This window comes from Cygnus atratus, chromosome 2 (assembly GCF_013377495.2).
Source record: "Cygnus atratus isolate AKBS03 ecotype Queensland, Australia chromosome 2, CAtr_DNAZoo_HiC_assembly, whole genome shotgun sequence".
Taxonomy (NCBI): Eukaryota; Metazoa; Chordata; class Aves; order Anseriformes; family Anatidae; genus Cygnus; species Cygnus atratus.
In genome coordinates, this window is record NC_066363.1 from 160414875 (window position 1) to 160430195 (window position 15321).

At 48.9% G+C, this 15321-nt stretch overlaps 2 long non-coding RNA genes across 7 annotated transcripts; both read left to right on the forward strand.

Moving 5' to 3' along the window:
* LOC118260138 (uncharacterized) lies at positions 1–4879 on the forward strand. Of its 6 annotated transcripts, XR_004782191.2 has the most exons (6): positions 702–1320; positions 1577–1809; positions 3013–3527; positions 3807–3873; positions 4172–4263; positions 4727–4879. It is a non-coding gene; the product is annotated as an uncharacterized LOC118260138 (long non-coding RNA). The 6 variants fall into 6 exon arrangements; XR_007707911.1 differs by having other exon boundaries at positions 689–1320; positions 3013–3873; positions 4724–4879; XR_007707910.1 differs by having other exon boundaries at positions 690–1320; positions 3013–3873.
* Positions 4880–13972: 9093 nt separating this feature from the next.
* On the forward strand, positions 13973–14918 carry LOC118260136 (uncharacterized). The gene is made up of 5 exons (XR_004782187.2): positions 13973–14030; positions 14113–14160; positions 14265–14311; positions 14402–14538; positions 14672–14918. It is a non-coding gene; the product is annotated as an uncharacterized LOC118260136 (long non-coding RNA).
* Positions 14919–15321: the final 403 nt, after the last annotated feature.

Consider the following 15321-nt stretch of genomic DNA (forward strand, 5'->3'; position numbering starts at 1 on the left):
GGGCGGGCGCAGAGAGGGCGGGAGGGGTGGGGGGCGGTTGTGTGCGCTTGGCCTACTCCCCTCTGGGTTGGATGGACTGCTCCGTCCCGAGGCATGCTGGGAGCTGTAGTTCTGTGTTGCCGGGCGGCCACATGGGCTCCGGGATGCGCGGCTGGTCTTTCCCCGAGCCGGGGCCGGGCCGTGCGCACCGGGAGGCGCAGGCTGGCGCTGGATGCAGGTTTAAGCTTGGAAATAAAGGGGGAGTGAGGGAAGAAAAAAAGCAAAGCCTTACAGAGCCTCAGCTCCACCTAGGAACAAATAACGGTCTGTCTGCTTCTGGAAGAACTTCCCACCGCTGAGGACGGATGGGGCAGACCCCAGAAGCTAGATGGGGTTGTGTGAGAGCTGGTGATAGTGCCAGCAGGACTCCACAGCCGACAAGAGACATCGTTGGCCTTGATGTCCATCGCAACGGAAAACGCTCGTTTAATCCAATTTGGGGAAGTCTGTCAAACTCTCAGAAACAATAGCAGTGAGACTCTTATGCAGTCATGGTGAAAGTTTAGCACAGCGAAGAAACAGTGTGTATTAGGTAAGGTGACAAATGGAGTCACACCTCCCAGAAGTCCCAGTTTGAGGTCTTTAAGCTTTTTTTCTTGTTGGGGGAAGGCAGAGAGAGCCGAATATTATCCAGGAAGGTGACCAAATCCGTGCCTAAAAAGCTCAGCTGCTAAAGGTTTTATAAATGATCTTTGCACTGCAAGTTTCAGTTTTCATGAAGCCAAATTGAGATAAATCCAAAATTTTCTACGGATTTAAAAGAACGCTTACTGAAATATTCTTGTCATTCACATTAATAATGGAGTGAGTGAACTTGTTCCACACAGTGACCTTACTTTATTATTTTGTTTGTTGTATTCCAGCAAACTGTGTACAATCCCGGGAGCATAGGCACGGTCTTGTGTAGCACTGTCATTCTGCCCCACCGCTCTGATATCTAACAAAGTAATACATTCTGGATGTTGTCTACAAATTCTTTCCTTCCTTATGTAAGAGGTCGATGCGCGTGTCGCCTAGTTTGTCACAGAGCATCACTGAAGTACTGTTTTATTTGTATTTGTGAAGACAGCAGAATCAAAGACAGCGGGTCGGTGACTCCCACCGAGATGGTCATTAAGATAAAACAGTGAAGTTTCTAGCATATATTAAAAAGCCTGGAGGAATTAGCATAGCTTGCAGGAAAGCGTGCTGGAAAGAGATGATATTTGAGAGCAAGCGTGAAAATGTCGTCTTTTTACCAAGAATGATGAGAACTGATGCGTCTGCCCTGCGTTTGGATAGGTAAGTGAGTTAAGAGGAGCTGAGCGTAGAGTCTGCAGGGGAATTGGGAAATGAATGAGATAATTTAACCTCTTCCGTGCAAGCGTGTTTTTGTTTTGTTTTTTAAATCCCATACTTTTGTTATTATCCAGAATTTTTAATATAACTCTGTATTTTAACCGGTCCGGGTTTATGGATAGCAGCTAACTATAGAAAGAAATAAGATCCTGAAGCATCCCTGGAGCCGCTAACTCTACCTCTTTATCTGTTCCCTAAGAAGATGCCTTGGATTTAAAGACGGTGTGTATTAAATGAAGTATGAGAAGAAACAGCTTCTTCGGACACTTGCGCTCCTCTTCTTCAGCTCGTGGAGAAGGCTGACAGCCTGTCTCACTCTCGTCAGTGCTATCCCACCAGCTCCTTTAGGAGCCCAGCACCGCGTTTGGCCTGTTGCGATCTTCCCGCTCCCCTCATTTCTGTGCTGCAACGCCACCATCCACAAGAAGTCAGGTAGGATCTGAAGACCTATGACATTGCTAAAGAATCAAACCTCAGCTGTCAGCTTTAGCCCTTTGTATTCCAGACGTTTGCTTTGCTGGATGATGGTTTCGTTTTTGATTTTGTAATACGTTCTTTGTAGAGGCTTTTTAAGCAGACAAGTAGGTAGCCTCCTTCCCTCGGTGGATTTGTGCGAGTTTTAGCTGAGCTTTGCACGTCTGAGCGATTGCCCAGTGGCTGTTCTGGTCTTGACGCGTCCCTAAAACCTTTGTCCGCCTCGCCCCTCCTCTTTGTGTATTAAGATGCACGTTTGCGCAAAAATTATGTACACCATGCATAAGCCCCCCAGTGGTTATGGGGCATTTTCAGCATTTCACAGATAAGGCTCCGTGTTTACTTAATCACTTAGGCATAGTCCTGGCTTTCAGCGTAGGCATAGCTAATGATTGTTACTCAAGGGGTTATAAGGTTCCCAACGTTTGTTTGTTTATATATATATATAGAGAGAGAGAGATACATACCCATACGTATATGTATGTATATACATAAATGAAACTGAGTCTGTGGAGTAAAAGACTTTTCTGCTTGCAGTATATACTCACGTATCAGCAGACTCATACGCAAGCTGATCCAAACTGGGTGCCAAGCTGTGCCTTTTTTGTCGCCTGGAATATGCAATCTGTGCACCTCAGGTGTACCTTGTCTATTAACTATCTCTTACATTGTGCCACCCCATTAATATCAGTGGATGTACCCAGCACCACCTTGGGGCTACATAGAACGTGGAAATTTCTAGTATGTTAATGGTACTCTGTTAACAAAACTGACGTACTAGCCGCTTGCTGTTTCTATTTTTTTGTTTTTCTTTTCAGTAGTCTCCTCAAAAGTTGTTGTGGACACGTTGTGTATCTTTTCTGTTCTTCCAGGATTCATTCTTCAGGAAAGACGACCATGAAATCCGAGGGCTGTGGACAACCATCTACCAGATGGTTGTTGCAGTTGCCTTTGGTCACGTCATTCGTCCTTTTAGCTCGCCCTTTCCTCTATCTTGAGTTGAATTTTTGTGCAGCGCTATGTTTGCAGTGGTAGCCGAGTTTGCAGTTTGCGGCCGAGATGTTTTTGATTAAAAACGATCTTAACTGTAATAGTGAATTCACAGAGTGTGGCTTTGTATGACGACTCCCACGATCATAACATTTTTCTCCTTTGTCACAGACAGGAAAAAAGCTCTTTCCAGAGAGATGGAGAAGGAATTAATTAGACCTCTGCCTCATCCTGCAAGACCAGAAGACATGGAGTAACTGTAAGCTGCGATTCTCAGGAGACATACTAAGAGTCTCGGGTTCCTTTTCTGCCCGCCCCCCAAGGCCTTGGGCACGTTGGGTTCACCCTGGGAAGGGCACGTTGCTCAGGGCAGTTATTTCCTCCCCTAGACGACGTGGGGTGCATTTTTCTGCTGCACTTGTGGTTTTCCACCTGTGGTTTTTCACTTGTGGTTTTCCACGTGGTTCGCACTGCTTCCATTATTGAGAAAACGGTTTGGGAAGCTGTGTCTGCCACTTCTCAGGATTTTCTGCCACCACCTGCTGGCAAAAAAAATCAGTAACGCAGGTGGAGCCATGTAGGACTTCTCAGAGGTAAGCCTTCAACGTACGGGGACCCCTAAACTCGTGAGCCGAGCACGCAAGACAAATGTCCGTGGCACAAAGATCAAGGACGACTTCTCAGAGGTAAGCAGCTTTCCCTTTGTTTTCCCGTCCTCTCAGGAGCCCTCCTTATGATGCTTGTACACACTTCAGGCTCACAACACTCATTTTCTCCTCTACTTAGTATTCCTAGTCCCTGGCTAACCCGTCCTCCCTCCCCCCACTTTCCAAAGACCTACGTGCTCTGCTCAGGTCCCTCCTGAGGTCTTACAGATCTTTTAAATCTGCTCAGCGTTCTTTCCGGCTTGTTCTGTGCCATTATTTTTTCCCTGCTCCTTTTGAGAATGTCTGTACCCTTTTCAGATCTCGATTGGGTTGGCTTTTTTGAATCCATCTGCATAGCCTTTTGTTTTTTAGATAGTCTACTAAGGTATGTTACTTCTCCGGTGAGTTATTTTACTACATTGAATTGTATTTTTGTGGTTTGTAATCTGTTACAGTCCTAGATTATTTCTACCTATGTAAAGAAAGGTTTCAGCTAATTACAGTCAAAACCAGTGTTAGTTACCTATTTGGTCATATTGTCGTTTCAATAATCAGGACTGAAGCAAAAGCACAGGAATTGTTGCCTCTAGTAACACTCCACACACTGTTGAGCTAAGCCAAATAAAAAACGCAGCTGCTGCTCTCTTTATCCCTTCCTGTGCTTTGCCCCTCCTCTTTCCCAGGTGATTGGAGCAGGGTGCCGGGTGGGGCCTAATGGTATATGAGCCGCAGGTGTCCTGTCAGAGAGCTCATTCTGCCTGAGCTGCTCTTTGGGGTAAGTGCTTTGTTTTTCCTTCAGTCAGTTGCAGTTTTTTTTTTTTTTTTTAAGGTGCGTCAGAGTCTAGGGGTTGATGCGTTTCTAAGTTGAAAGAGATAAGTACATCTATTGAAAGTAACATCTAGTAGGATCATTTAAAGTAAACTAATCTATATAGTAGTAGATGCCTTTATTGCATGCAGCTCTTCTTCAGGTGAGTAATTCCTATAGTATAAGTAATTCTTTTCCCATGTTTTGGTCATGACGTTTGTAGCGTGCCTTTTTATGTGTGTGTTTGGCCTGGAGCTGTCCTGCCTGGCAATTAGTGATGGTAGCTAACGTGGTGGTTCATCAGTGCAATAATACATTGTCCTGACTCTTTTGGGAAAGACATCTGGTCTGTCTCTGGGCGAATACTCAAGCTCTGGGCGAGTACTCAAGGGCAGCTGGCACAGAGTCTTTTTTCTTTTTTTCCCAGCAGTAGGTAAACCTTAGGAGGAATCGGTCAAAGGAAACAGCAACTGTCAAGTTCTTGTTCGGCAACTTGGTGACTGATTTGATCTACTTCTCAGATGTAGAGGCAAATGGACTGCTCTTTTGAAATGATAAAATAAAAAACATGAAGTTCGTCAAATGAGGCAGTGCCTGTTTGCATTCTGTTTATTGCTTTTGCCAGTGGTAGATAACACTTATAAGGAATCGGTCAAAGGAAAGAGCGCCTTCTGGAACCGTGAAGCTCTGCGTTGGCAACTCGGTGACTGGCTTGACCTACTGTCCATCATCAGAGGGAAGCGGACTGCTGTTTTGAAAATAAGAAATAAAAAAAATAATTAAAAATTTAAAAAAATTAGGGTGCTGCTCTGTGGCACCTGGAGGACTGCCACTCTGTGTGGCAGTTAAAAGAATGTGATTTGGAGATGGAGAGCAGCAGAGGTAAAGCAGCTGGGAAGATAGGTATAGGTATTGCAGTAGGTAGGCTGTGGTTATGAGGTGCCTCAGGGTGTGCTTTTCGTCTTGTTTCTGCCCTTCCGTCGTGCAGCCTTGGAGAGGTGAATTCCCCATGTTGTGGAGTGGTGCAAAAAGGTGAGAGGGCTGTCAGCCCGATCAGTTTCCTTCACCAAAGCTAAGGCAGGTCTTTCAAGAGAAACAGCCTGGTTGTCTGTGCTGTACTCTGCATGCTGTTGACCTAAACCACACCAAAAACAGGGCTGCTGTTCCTCTTGCTCTCTTTACCTCTTGTCATGCACGGCCCCTCCCATTTCCCATGTGATTGGGGTGGGGTGCTGGGTGGGGTGCAATGGTATATGAGTTGCAGGCATCCCATCAGAGAGCTCATTCTGCCTGGACTGCACTTTGGGGCAAGCGCTTTGGTTTTCCTTCAGTCAGTTGCAGGGGTCTTTAGATGGGTCAGAGTCTATGGACTGATGGGTTTCCAAGTAGAGAGCGGTAAGCCCATCTTTGTGAGGTAACAACTAGTAGAATCTGTTAGAGTAAACCAATCTAGTAATAGGTGCCTGCATTGCATGCAGCTCTTCTTCAGGTGAGTAATTGTTACAGCATGTTTACGGATAGGATGGCAATGTTACTTTGTGTGTTTGCTTTGTGGTTCTGGGTCCCTTATGATTTTTGCAGAATTAAGGCAAATATTATCAAAGTTATAGCGTTGGTGGCAAAGTGATGGAGCAGGGTTTAGGAGATAAGTATCATCGAAGCTCCCTGTATAAGCATGTATCTGAAAACAGCAGCAGTAGGCGTGTAAGGTGTAGTCTTTTTCAGGGTTAGGGACAGTTTGTTCTATTTTTGGAGCTTTTGCCTGCGGTTTGGCTGGCTGTAGAGTCTTTAGACCTTGCAGCCTTCTAGATTTTAAGTGCTTGGAATTCATGTAATAGAGGTATGTTTAGGAGGTGTTGCCGGCTAACTTGTTTTTAAGAAATGGTGGGGTACGGTTCCTCGACCGCATAAGCACGGTAGTATTACGGAGAGACTGAGCAGGGTCGCCTTTTTCATCTGTAAAGGGTAAGTCTGTGATTGCTGCTGCCCAGGCACATTTTTGTGCCCATCACTACAGTTATTTTACTACATCAAATAGAGTAAAATTCCAGTTTCTCTTTTAGAGGTGCTATAGGTAGCTTCAGAGAACGGGTAGAAGCATCTGCCATGTGGGGTAGGTAAGCAGCTGAGGTAAAGGAGCGGATGAAAGTAACTGTCCTAAGGGTGCTGTGGCTTTTGCTGCTGTGGTTGCTTTCTCTTCTGTTTATCAGGTGCCACAGGCAAGGTGGGCTGTGATAGTGTTTAGAATAGGAGCAAAGCAGGTCACTTGAGTGCTGTTTGGTTCCTGAGGCAGGTGTTGTAGAGGAAAAAGGTTGTCTGGCGTGGCAGTTCCTGATGGTGGTCTTCCTCAGTAGGTGAAGAGGTGCCTGAAGCCCCATGCCGTGGAGCCTGAGTACGCCTCGCTGAGGATGAAGCCTGCTTTCCAGCAGTTCCCAAAGCTGTGTTGAGGCTGAAATGCTGTGTCTGTGTTTGGGTTGCACCTTGGTGAGTGTAGGGATGGGTTTTAAGTCGGTGCAGCAGAGGGCCAGGCTCCAGTGTCCTATAATGTGTTTTGACCCATCAGCATAGCCTTTTGGTTTTCAGATAGCCTACTCAAGTACGTGATTTTTCCTGTGAGTGATGTTATTACATGGAATTGATTTTTTTTTTTTTTTTGGCATTTAATCTGTTATGCTCCTAGATTTTTCTTTCTATGTAAAGAAAGGTTTGAGCTAATTCCAGCTGAAAAAATTTCAGTTGCTTGCTTGGTGATATTGTCCTTTCAATATTCAAAGCTGCAGCAAAAGCATGGGGATTGTTGCTTCTAGAAACACCCCAGTTCTCTTGTCTGCAGCCTGCATGCTGTTGAGCTAAAACAGATTTAGAAAAAAAAAAGTAAACAAAAACAACAAACAAACCACCACAGCTGCTGCTGCTCCTGCTCTCTTTCTACTTTCTTGTGCTTTGCCCCTCCCCTTTCCCAGGTGATTGGGTTTGGGTGCTGGGCGGGGCCAAATGGTATATGAGCCCCAGGTATGCCATTAGAGAGTTCATTCTGCCTGGGCTGCTCTTTGGGGTAAGTGCTTTGTTTTTCCTTCAGTCAGTTGCAGGGTTCTTTGGGCAGGTTGGAGTCTATGGATTTCTAGATTTTAAGTGCTTGGAAATCACTTACTAGAGGGATATTTAGCAGAGGTTGCTGGCTCACTTTGTTTTTGGGATGGTGGGATACACTTGTGTTTTTGGGTTATATTTGAATCTCTAGATGTATCAAGCCACTTGTGTAACTCTCCAGAGGACTAAGAAGAGCTTGATTACACGCTACAAGAGGCTTGACCACGTAGGCGCAGTATTACCAAGAGACTGAGGAGGGTCGTGTCAGAGTTACCTCTTTCATCTGTAAAGGGTAAGTCTGTGATTACCCCTGCCGGGGCTGCTGTGTGTGCATGGCTTTTTGGCATTTGTGGAGCTCAGTTGTTTTTTTTGTGTGTATGTTCTTCCTTTTTTTTTTTTGAGGGCCAAATAGTGTGTGTGCTGAGCGTGGTTGGCAGGAGGAGATGGGGAGTTGTCTGGCAGGGGAGCTGTTCAGGACTGGTAGGTTTGCTTTTGGCGCGGCGCCGCCCGGGCAGCTTTTGGCGCGGCGCCGCCCGGGCAGCTTTTGGCGCGGCGCCGCCCGGGCAGCTTTTGGCGCGGCGCCGCCCGGGCAGCTTTTGGCGCGGCGCCGCCCGGGCAGCTTTTGGCGCGGCGCCGCCCGGGCAGCTTTTGGCGCGGCGCCGCCCGGGCAGCTTTTGGCGCGGCGCCGCCCGGGCAGCTTTTGGCGCGGCGCCGCCCGGGCAGCTTTTGGCGCGGCGCCGCCCGGGCAGCTTTTGGCGCGGCGCCGCCCGGGCAGCTTTTGGCGCGGCGCCGCCCGGGCAGCTTTTGGCGCGGCGCCGCCCGGGCAGCTTTTGGCGCGGCGCCGCCCGGGCAGCTTTTGGCGCGGCGCCGCCCGGGCAGCTTTTGGCGCGGCGCCGCCCGGGCAGCTTTTGGCGCGGCGCCGCCCGGGCAGCTTTTGGCGCGGCGCCGCCCGGGCAGCTTTTGGCGCGGCGCCGCCCGGGCAGCTTTTGGCGCGGCGCCGCCCGGGCAGCTTTTGGCGCGGCGCCGCCCGGCAGCTTTTGGCGCGGCGCCGCCCGGGCAGCTTTTGGCGCGGCGCCGCCCGGGCAGCTTTTGGCGCGGCGCCGCCCGGGCAGCTTTATCTCAGATCGAGCTAACGAGCAGCTGAGGTAAAGGACCTGGAAGAGGGAGGTATTGCAGCAGGTACGCTGTGCCTCTGAGGTGCCTCAGGGTGTGCTTTTTCTCTTGTCTCTGAAGGTGCCTAGTGCAGTCTAGGACAGGGAAATCCCCGTGTCACGGAGCAGTGAGGGAAGGTGAATGTGTTGTCAGCCTAGTCGTTCCTTAACCGAAGTGAAGGGATGTAGTGGGTTTACGTGGCAAGGTTTTGGTAGCCGGGGGCTCTAGGGGGGTGGCTTCTGTGAGAAGAATCTAGAAGCTGCCCCATGTTAGGTAAGGGTCCTGCTGCCGAGCGGAGCCAATAAGTGATGTTGTTTGCGCCTCTGTGAGAGCATATTTAATTAAGAAAGGAGGAAAAAAAAAAACACGCTGTGCCACACAGCAGCTGGGAGAGCGAGAGGAGTGAGGAACAGCCTTGCAGGTGCCAAGGTCAGTGAAGAAGGAGGGAGAGAGGTGCTCCAGGTGCCGGAGCAGAAGCCCCCTGCAGCCTATGGTGGGGACCATGGTGAAGCAGGCTGTCCCCCTGCAGCCCATGGAGTACCACGGTGGAGCAGGGTTCCACGCTGCAGCCGGTGGAGGAGACCACAGTGGAGCAGGTGGACCTGCACTGATGGAGACTGCGGCCTGTGGAAGACCCCTGCCGGAGCAGATTCCAGGCCAGACCTGTAGACCGTGGAGAGGAGACCACGCAGGAGCAGGTGAGCTGGCAGGAGCTGCTGCCCGTGGGGGACCCAGGTTGGAGCAGTTTGCTCCTGAGGGATGGACCCCAGGATGGACCTACATCTGGAGCAGTTCTTGAAGAGCTGCTGCCTGTGGGAAGCCCATGCCAGATCAGTTCACCAAGGACTGCATCCTGCGGGAGGAACCCCACAGCACAGGGGATGAGGGCGTCCGAGAAGGAGTGGCGGTGAAGAAGCGCTATAGACTGACTGTAAACACCGATCACCTGCACTGCTGGGGGGGAGAAGGTGGAGGAGGGTGGTTGAGGGGGGAAGGTGCTTTTGGTTGCTTTCCTTTGTTTCTCGCTTCTCTAGGTTGTGTAGTAATAAGCAATACATTTTACTATCTTCCTGTGCTGAGTGTGTTTTGCCCATCACAATACTTATTGTGTGATCTCCTCATCCTTATCTCAACCCTTGAGCCCTTTTCATCATATTTTTCTCGCTGTCCTTCTTTGAGGAGAGGGAGTGAGAGAGTGGTTTTGGTGGAGCTCAGTCGCCCACCCCTGTAAAACCACCACAGGGGAAGATGTTCAGGCGTTTCCCTCTGAGGGTCTGAGGTGAGGCTGTTTGGGACAGAGGAGCAGTGTGGCAGGTGGTCGCTTGCAAGCACAGTGGTCATTTTGTCTTTTAGTATTCCCAGGTGGCATGGGTGATGCTGACTGTTCCTTTCGAGCTTGGATCTAACTTCCAGGTACAGAGGCAAGTGGACTGCTGTTTGAAATGATAACATTAAATATGGGGTCACTTATGTTGTTGAGGGACGGGTGCTAATGCTGGCAGCTGAATGTTTATCTTCTGACTGTGTTTTCCTTTGTTCAGGCTGAAACGCAGTGTGCAGTACAGGACATCAAGACCCGAGCTATCTCTGGAGTGACTCTGGTGAGTGAACGGAGGTAGCTGTTATTTTTGGCTGTGGCTGTGACTGCAGTTATTTTACTACATGAAATAGAGTAAAATTCCAGTTTCTCTTTTAGAGGTGCTATAGGTGGCTTCAGAGAACGGGTGGAAGCATCTGCCATGTGGGTAGGTAAGCAGCTGAGGTAAAGGAGCAGATGAGAGTAACTGTCCTAAGGGTGCTGTGGCTTTTGCTGCTGTGGTTGCTTTCTCTTCTGTTTATCAGGTGCCACAGGCAAGGTGGGCTGTGATAGTGTTTAGAATAGGAGCAAAGCAGGTCACTCAAATGCTGTTTGGTTCCTGAGGCAGGTGTTGTAGAGGAGAAAAGCTTTAAATATTCAAAGCTGAAGCAAAAAATAAATAAACCACAGCTGCTGCTCCTCCTCTTTCTACTTTTTTGTGCTTTGCCCCTCCTTTTCACCTTTCCCAGGTGATTGGGTTTGGGTGCTGGGCAGGGCCAAATGGTATATGAGCCCCAGGCGTGCCATCAGAGAGCTCATTCTGCCTGGGGTGCACTTTGGGGTAAGTGCTTTGGTTTTCCTTCAGTCAGTTGCAGGGGTCTTTAGATGGGTCAGAGTCTATGGACTGATGGGTTTCCAAGTAGAGAGCGGTAAGCCCATCTTTGTGAGGTAACAACTAGTAGGATCTGTTAGAGTAAACCAATCTAGTAATAGGTGCCTGTATTGCATGCAGCTCTTCTTCAGGTGAGTAATTGTTACAGCATGTTTACGGATAGGATGGCAATGTTACTTTGTGTGTTTGCTTTGTGGTTTGGGGTCCCTTATGATTTTTGCAGAATTAAGGCAAATATTATCAAAGTTATAACGTTGGTGGCAAAGTGATGGAGCAGGGTTTAGGAGGTAAGTATCATCGAAGCTCCCTGTATAAGCATGTATCTGAAAACAGCAGCAGTAGGCGTGTAAGGTGTAGTCTTTTTCAGGGTTAGGGACAGTTTGTTCTATTTTTGGAGCTTTTGCCTGTGGTTTGGCTGGCTGTAGAGTCTTTAGACCTTGCAGCCTTCTAGATATTAAGTGCTTGGAATTCACGTAATAGAGGTGTGCTTAGGAGGTGTTGCCGGCTGACTTGTTTTTGGGAAATGGTGGGGTATGCTTCCTTTTTATTTGGGTTATCTTTTAATCTCTAGATATATCAAGCCATTTGCGTAACTGTCCAGAGGCTTCACAAATAGCTTCAGTATGCATCGCAAGGGGCTTGACTGCATAAGTGCAGTATTACGGAGAGGCTGAGCAGGGTCACCTTTTTCATCTGTAGAGGATAAGTGTGTGATTATCCCTGTTGGGGCTGCTGTGCATTCATGGCCTTTTGGCATTTGTGGACCTGAGGGTGTTTTTTTTTTTCTGGCTCTCGTCTCTGTGTTTGAGTCCTCTGCAAGGAGCTGTACTGTTTGCTTGTCCATCACGGATATGACCTTCTTGTAGCCCAGGGCATGGGCACAGACACTTGAATGAGGCACGAGGGTGAGTGGACGGCAGTGTGAGCCCCGAGTTGGTCAGTGGATTGTGTTAGTGTGCTTTGCCTGTTGGGCAGGCTTTGGAAGCACCTTGCGACAGCAGAGTACATCTCCTGTCACGTTCCTGAGGCGTGCCAGGCGTCAGCAGTTCCAGTTCCTGAAGTGCTGGAGATGCTCGGAGCGCAAGAGGAGCTGGGAGTGTGATGCACCTCGTTGGTATGTTAGGTGAGCGAAGCGGTGGTACTGGGTTGGGGAATGTGGGTCTGGGGCTTCTTGGCTGTTGGGGTAGGGGAGGAAGGAAGAGGAGTGGGTATAGGCTGTTTTGTGGATTGTCACATTTGTTTGTTCTTTCTCCTTGGTCTAAGCTACGTGACCTTGGCTCAGCGTAGTAAATGGAAGTGCTAAGCCTGGATCGGGAAGGTGAGTGGAGAAAAGTTGGAAAAAGGGCATTGGTTTTGGTTTGGTAGTCTATCGGTCCCACCTCTGGGTGAGTCCTCTTTTCCGGGGACGAAGAAGATACTGGGAACATCCTAGTTGGTCTCTGTGGTCCACCTTGAGGATGGATTCAGACCCCTGAGAATTAAGTCCAGGGGCAAATACTGTGTGTTTGGGGGTGGTTGGCAGGGGAAGGCGGGCAGTTGTCTAGAGTTTGTCTATCTGACTTCAGTAGCAGAGCTGAAGAGCTGAAACTGTTTTGTTTTTGAGGTGGGTGTTTCACTGGAAGAAGTCTGGCTGGTGTGCCAGTGCATGATGGCACTTTATTTCTGCAGGTGAAGAGGAGCCTTATGCCGGAAGCAACGTCCTGGCTAGCCTTTGTGTTCCTTGATGAGGATGGAACCTGCCTCCCATCATTCCCAAGCTAAGTTGGGGGGCAAGTGCTATGTTTGCTTTTGGGTTTTGGATGCACACATAGGGCGAGGGTCTGTGCTTTTAAGTCATTGCAGTGGGTGGGGCCTTTTAGGATTGATCACGGTCAGACAGAGTGTGTGGAGGGGTGGGATTCTGTCAGGTACAGCTTGAGCATGTGCCAGGCAGGGCGGTTCCAGCTTGGTGTCTGTGTTCTGTGTTGTCTGTGCTGTGCTGTTGCTCTTGGTGCTTGGCAGGCCCTGGGGAAGCCATCTTGAGGGCGCTGAACCCTTGACCTCACTGGAATAATGTTGATGCTCAATTGGAAGCTGAGCATTTCTTGTCTTGCAGTGGGAGCCTAAAGAGATCATTTTTTCTGTGTGCGTAATTTTTTTTGTATCAAATGTTTCTTTATGTGATCATGATATGTTACGCGCTCCTCAGGTCTTGATATCCTCATTGCCTTCTTCCACTGGACAGATTAGATGGGCAACTTGCTAGCCACACCAAAGGTCCTAAATGCTTGTTTCATCATTGTAGGGCTGATCTGAGCGCTTCTTGACTGGCAGTCGCAGCTTAAAGCGCAGATGTGTTTCAGGTCTTGTGCATCATATTCAGTTTCAGATCACATCTGTTTCCATCCTCACTCTTGCAAAAGTCATGTGGGCTTCATCAGGAGCTCTGTCTTGGGAGTTCATTTCCAAAGCATTTTTCTTATGGGGTTTGCACTCCCCATCCTTCTGGTCTCTTGTCTTAAAGGCAGGCTTTTTATGCCTCCATCATCCCAGTTCTGGCAGTTGCTTCCAGTCACATGTTGTGACGTTTGAGTCTCTCCTTGGGTCTGCTGCAGAGCACCTGTTCTGACTTGCTGTCGCTGTAGGGCTTCCCTCTGGGAGTCTCTTTTTTTTTTTTGCGCCTTGTGTTCTGTGTTTTGTTCGTAATGCTTGTAGTGCGCCTGTGTGTGTGTGTTTGGCCTGGAGCTGTCCTGCCTGGCAGTTAGTGATGGTAGCTAACGTGGCGGTCCATCGGTGTACTAATGCATTGTCCGGACTGTTTTGGCAAAGACATCCGGTCTGCCTCTGGGCACGTACTGAAGGGCAGCTGGCACAGAGTCATCTCAGTGGTGTTTGGCAAATGTGGAGGGGGAGACCTGAGCTGCTTGCAAGCAGCTGTTTGCATAGTGCTTGAATAGTGCTAGAGGAGAGGTCTGTCATTGAATCTTGAAGGCTCGCAGATGTGGAGCGTGTTTTTTTTTTTTTTTTTTTTCTTCTCCAGTCCTAGATAAACTGTACGAGGAACCGGTCAAAGGAAAGAGCTCCTTCTGGAACTGTCAAGCTCTCGTTTGGCAGCTCGGTGGCTGGCTTGGTCTACTTCTGAGGTGCCGAGGCAAGTTGTCTGCTGTTTTGAAATGGTAACATTGGCAATGGGGTCCCTTGTGTTGTTGAGGGATGGGTGCTAATGCTGGCATCTGAATGATTGTCTTCTGACTGTTTTAATTTGTTAAAGCTTAAACGCAGTGTACAACCTGGGACGTCACACCCAGAGCTGCCTCTGGCAAGGTGAGCGATGAACAGATGGAGCACTTATAGTTGGGTTGCGGTTCTCACTGTCACTCTAAGTGTCCCCTCTTTTCTCTTTTAGAGGTGTTGTAGCTGGCTTAAGAGGGTAGATGGAAGCATCTGTCTTGGGGTAGGTAAGCAGGTGGAGGTAAGGCAGCAGATGAGAGTAACTGTCCTAGCCGTGCTGTGGCTTTGGATGCTGCCTCGGCCTATGCTTTTCTTCCTCTTTGACAGGTGTCTCGCAGAGGTTCAGAGGAGCAAACTGCATTCTGAAGAGCTGCGTAAGTAGGGCGGCTCATCATGAGCTGGGTTGGAGCGGAATGGCCAAGTAGCGTGAGGTGACTCTGAAGGGTCTCTGTCTTGCTTTGCAGGTGCCATGGCAGGCTTTCCACACAAGTGGCTGAGGACTTGAGATGAGACCAGAGAGTGACAAGGAACAGCACGTGCAGGGATGGTTTCCAAGCGCTGCAGTTGCTTTCTCTTCTGTTCATCAGGTGCCACAGGCAAGGTGGGCTATAACATCAGTCTTTAGAATTGGAGCAAAGGAGATCACTTGCATGCCGCAGGGCATCTGAGAAGGGTGTTTTAACAGGAAAAGTTTGTCTGGCGTGGCGGTGTCTGATTGCAGTGTGTTTCCGTAGGTGAAGAGGTGCCTGGAGCCCCATGTCATCTAGCCTGCGTGTGCCTTGAGGATGAAGCCTGCTTTCCAGCAGTCCCTAAAGCTAAGTTTGGCGTGAAATGCCCTGTCTGTGTGTCTTGGGTGGGGTTGTAGCTTGGTGTCTGTGTGATATGTGCATGGGGATGGCTTTTAAATCAGCGCAGCAGAGGAACAGAAATCCAGTAACAACTGGGTGAAGAGGCCCTGGGTTCATCCTTTTCAGCCTAGTGTGTGCCAGGCAGGGCAGTTCCAGCATGTGTTCTATGGTGTATGTTTGTTTCTGTGTACTATAGTATCCATTTATCAGGTCTTGTTCCCATAGTTCTTGGCTTCTGCAGTGCTTGCTGAGCACCGTATCATGGGTCTTGAATGTATTGTCTGGTTGGCACGGGACTAGTAATGAAGTGTTTCTTGTCTTTCATTGGGACTTTAAAAGGCTGATCTCTCTCCAGAGCTTGATGTAGTCTACGTTTCTTGATGGCGGCCATCATGGTCCTCAGTCTTGGGCTTGTGTATGTTCATGTACAGTTTGGGAGCATGGCTCCATGTGGTTTGGGGTCCTGGTTCTGTGGTTTTGGACTACTGTTTCTGGTTTGGGGGGGCGGATGTGGGTGGCTCTCTGCCTGGTGCTGC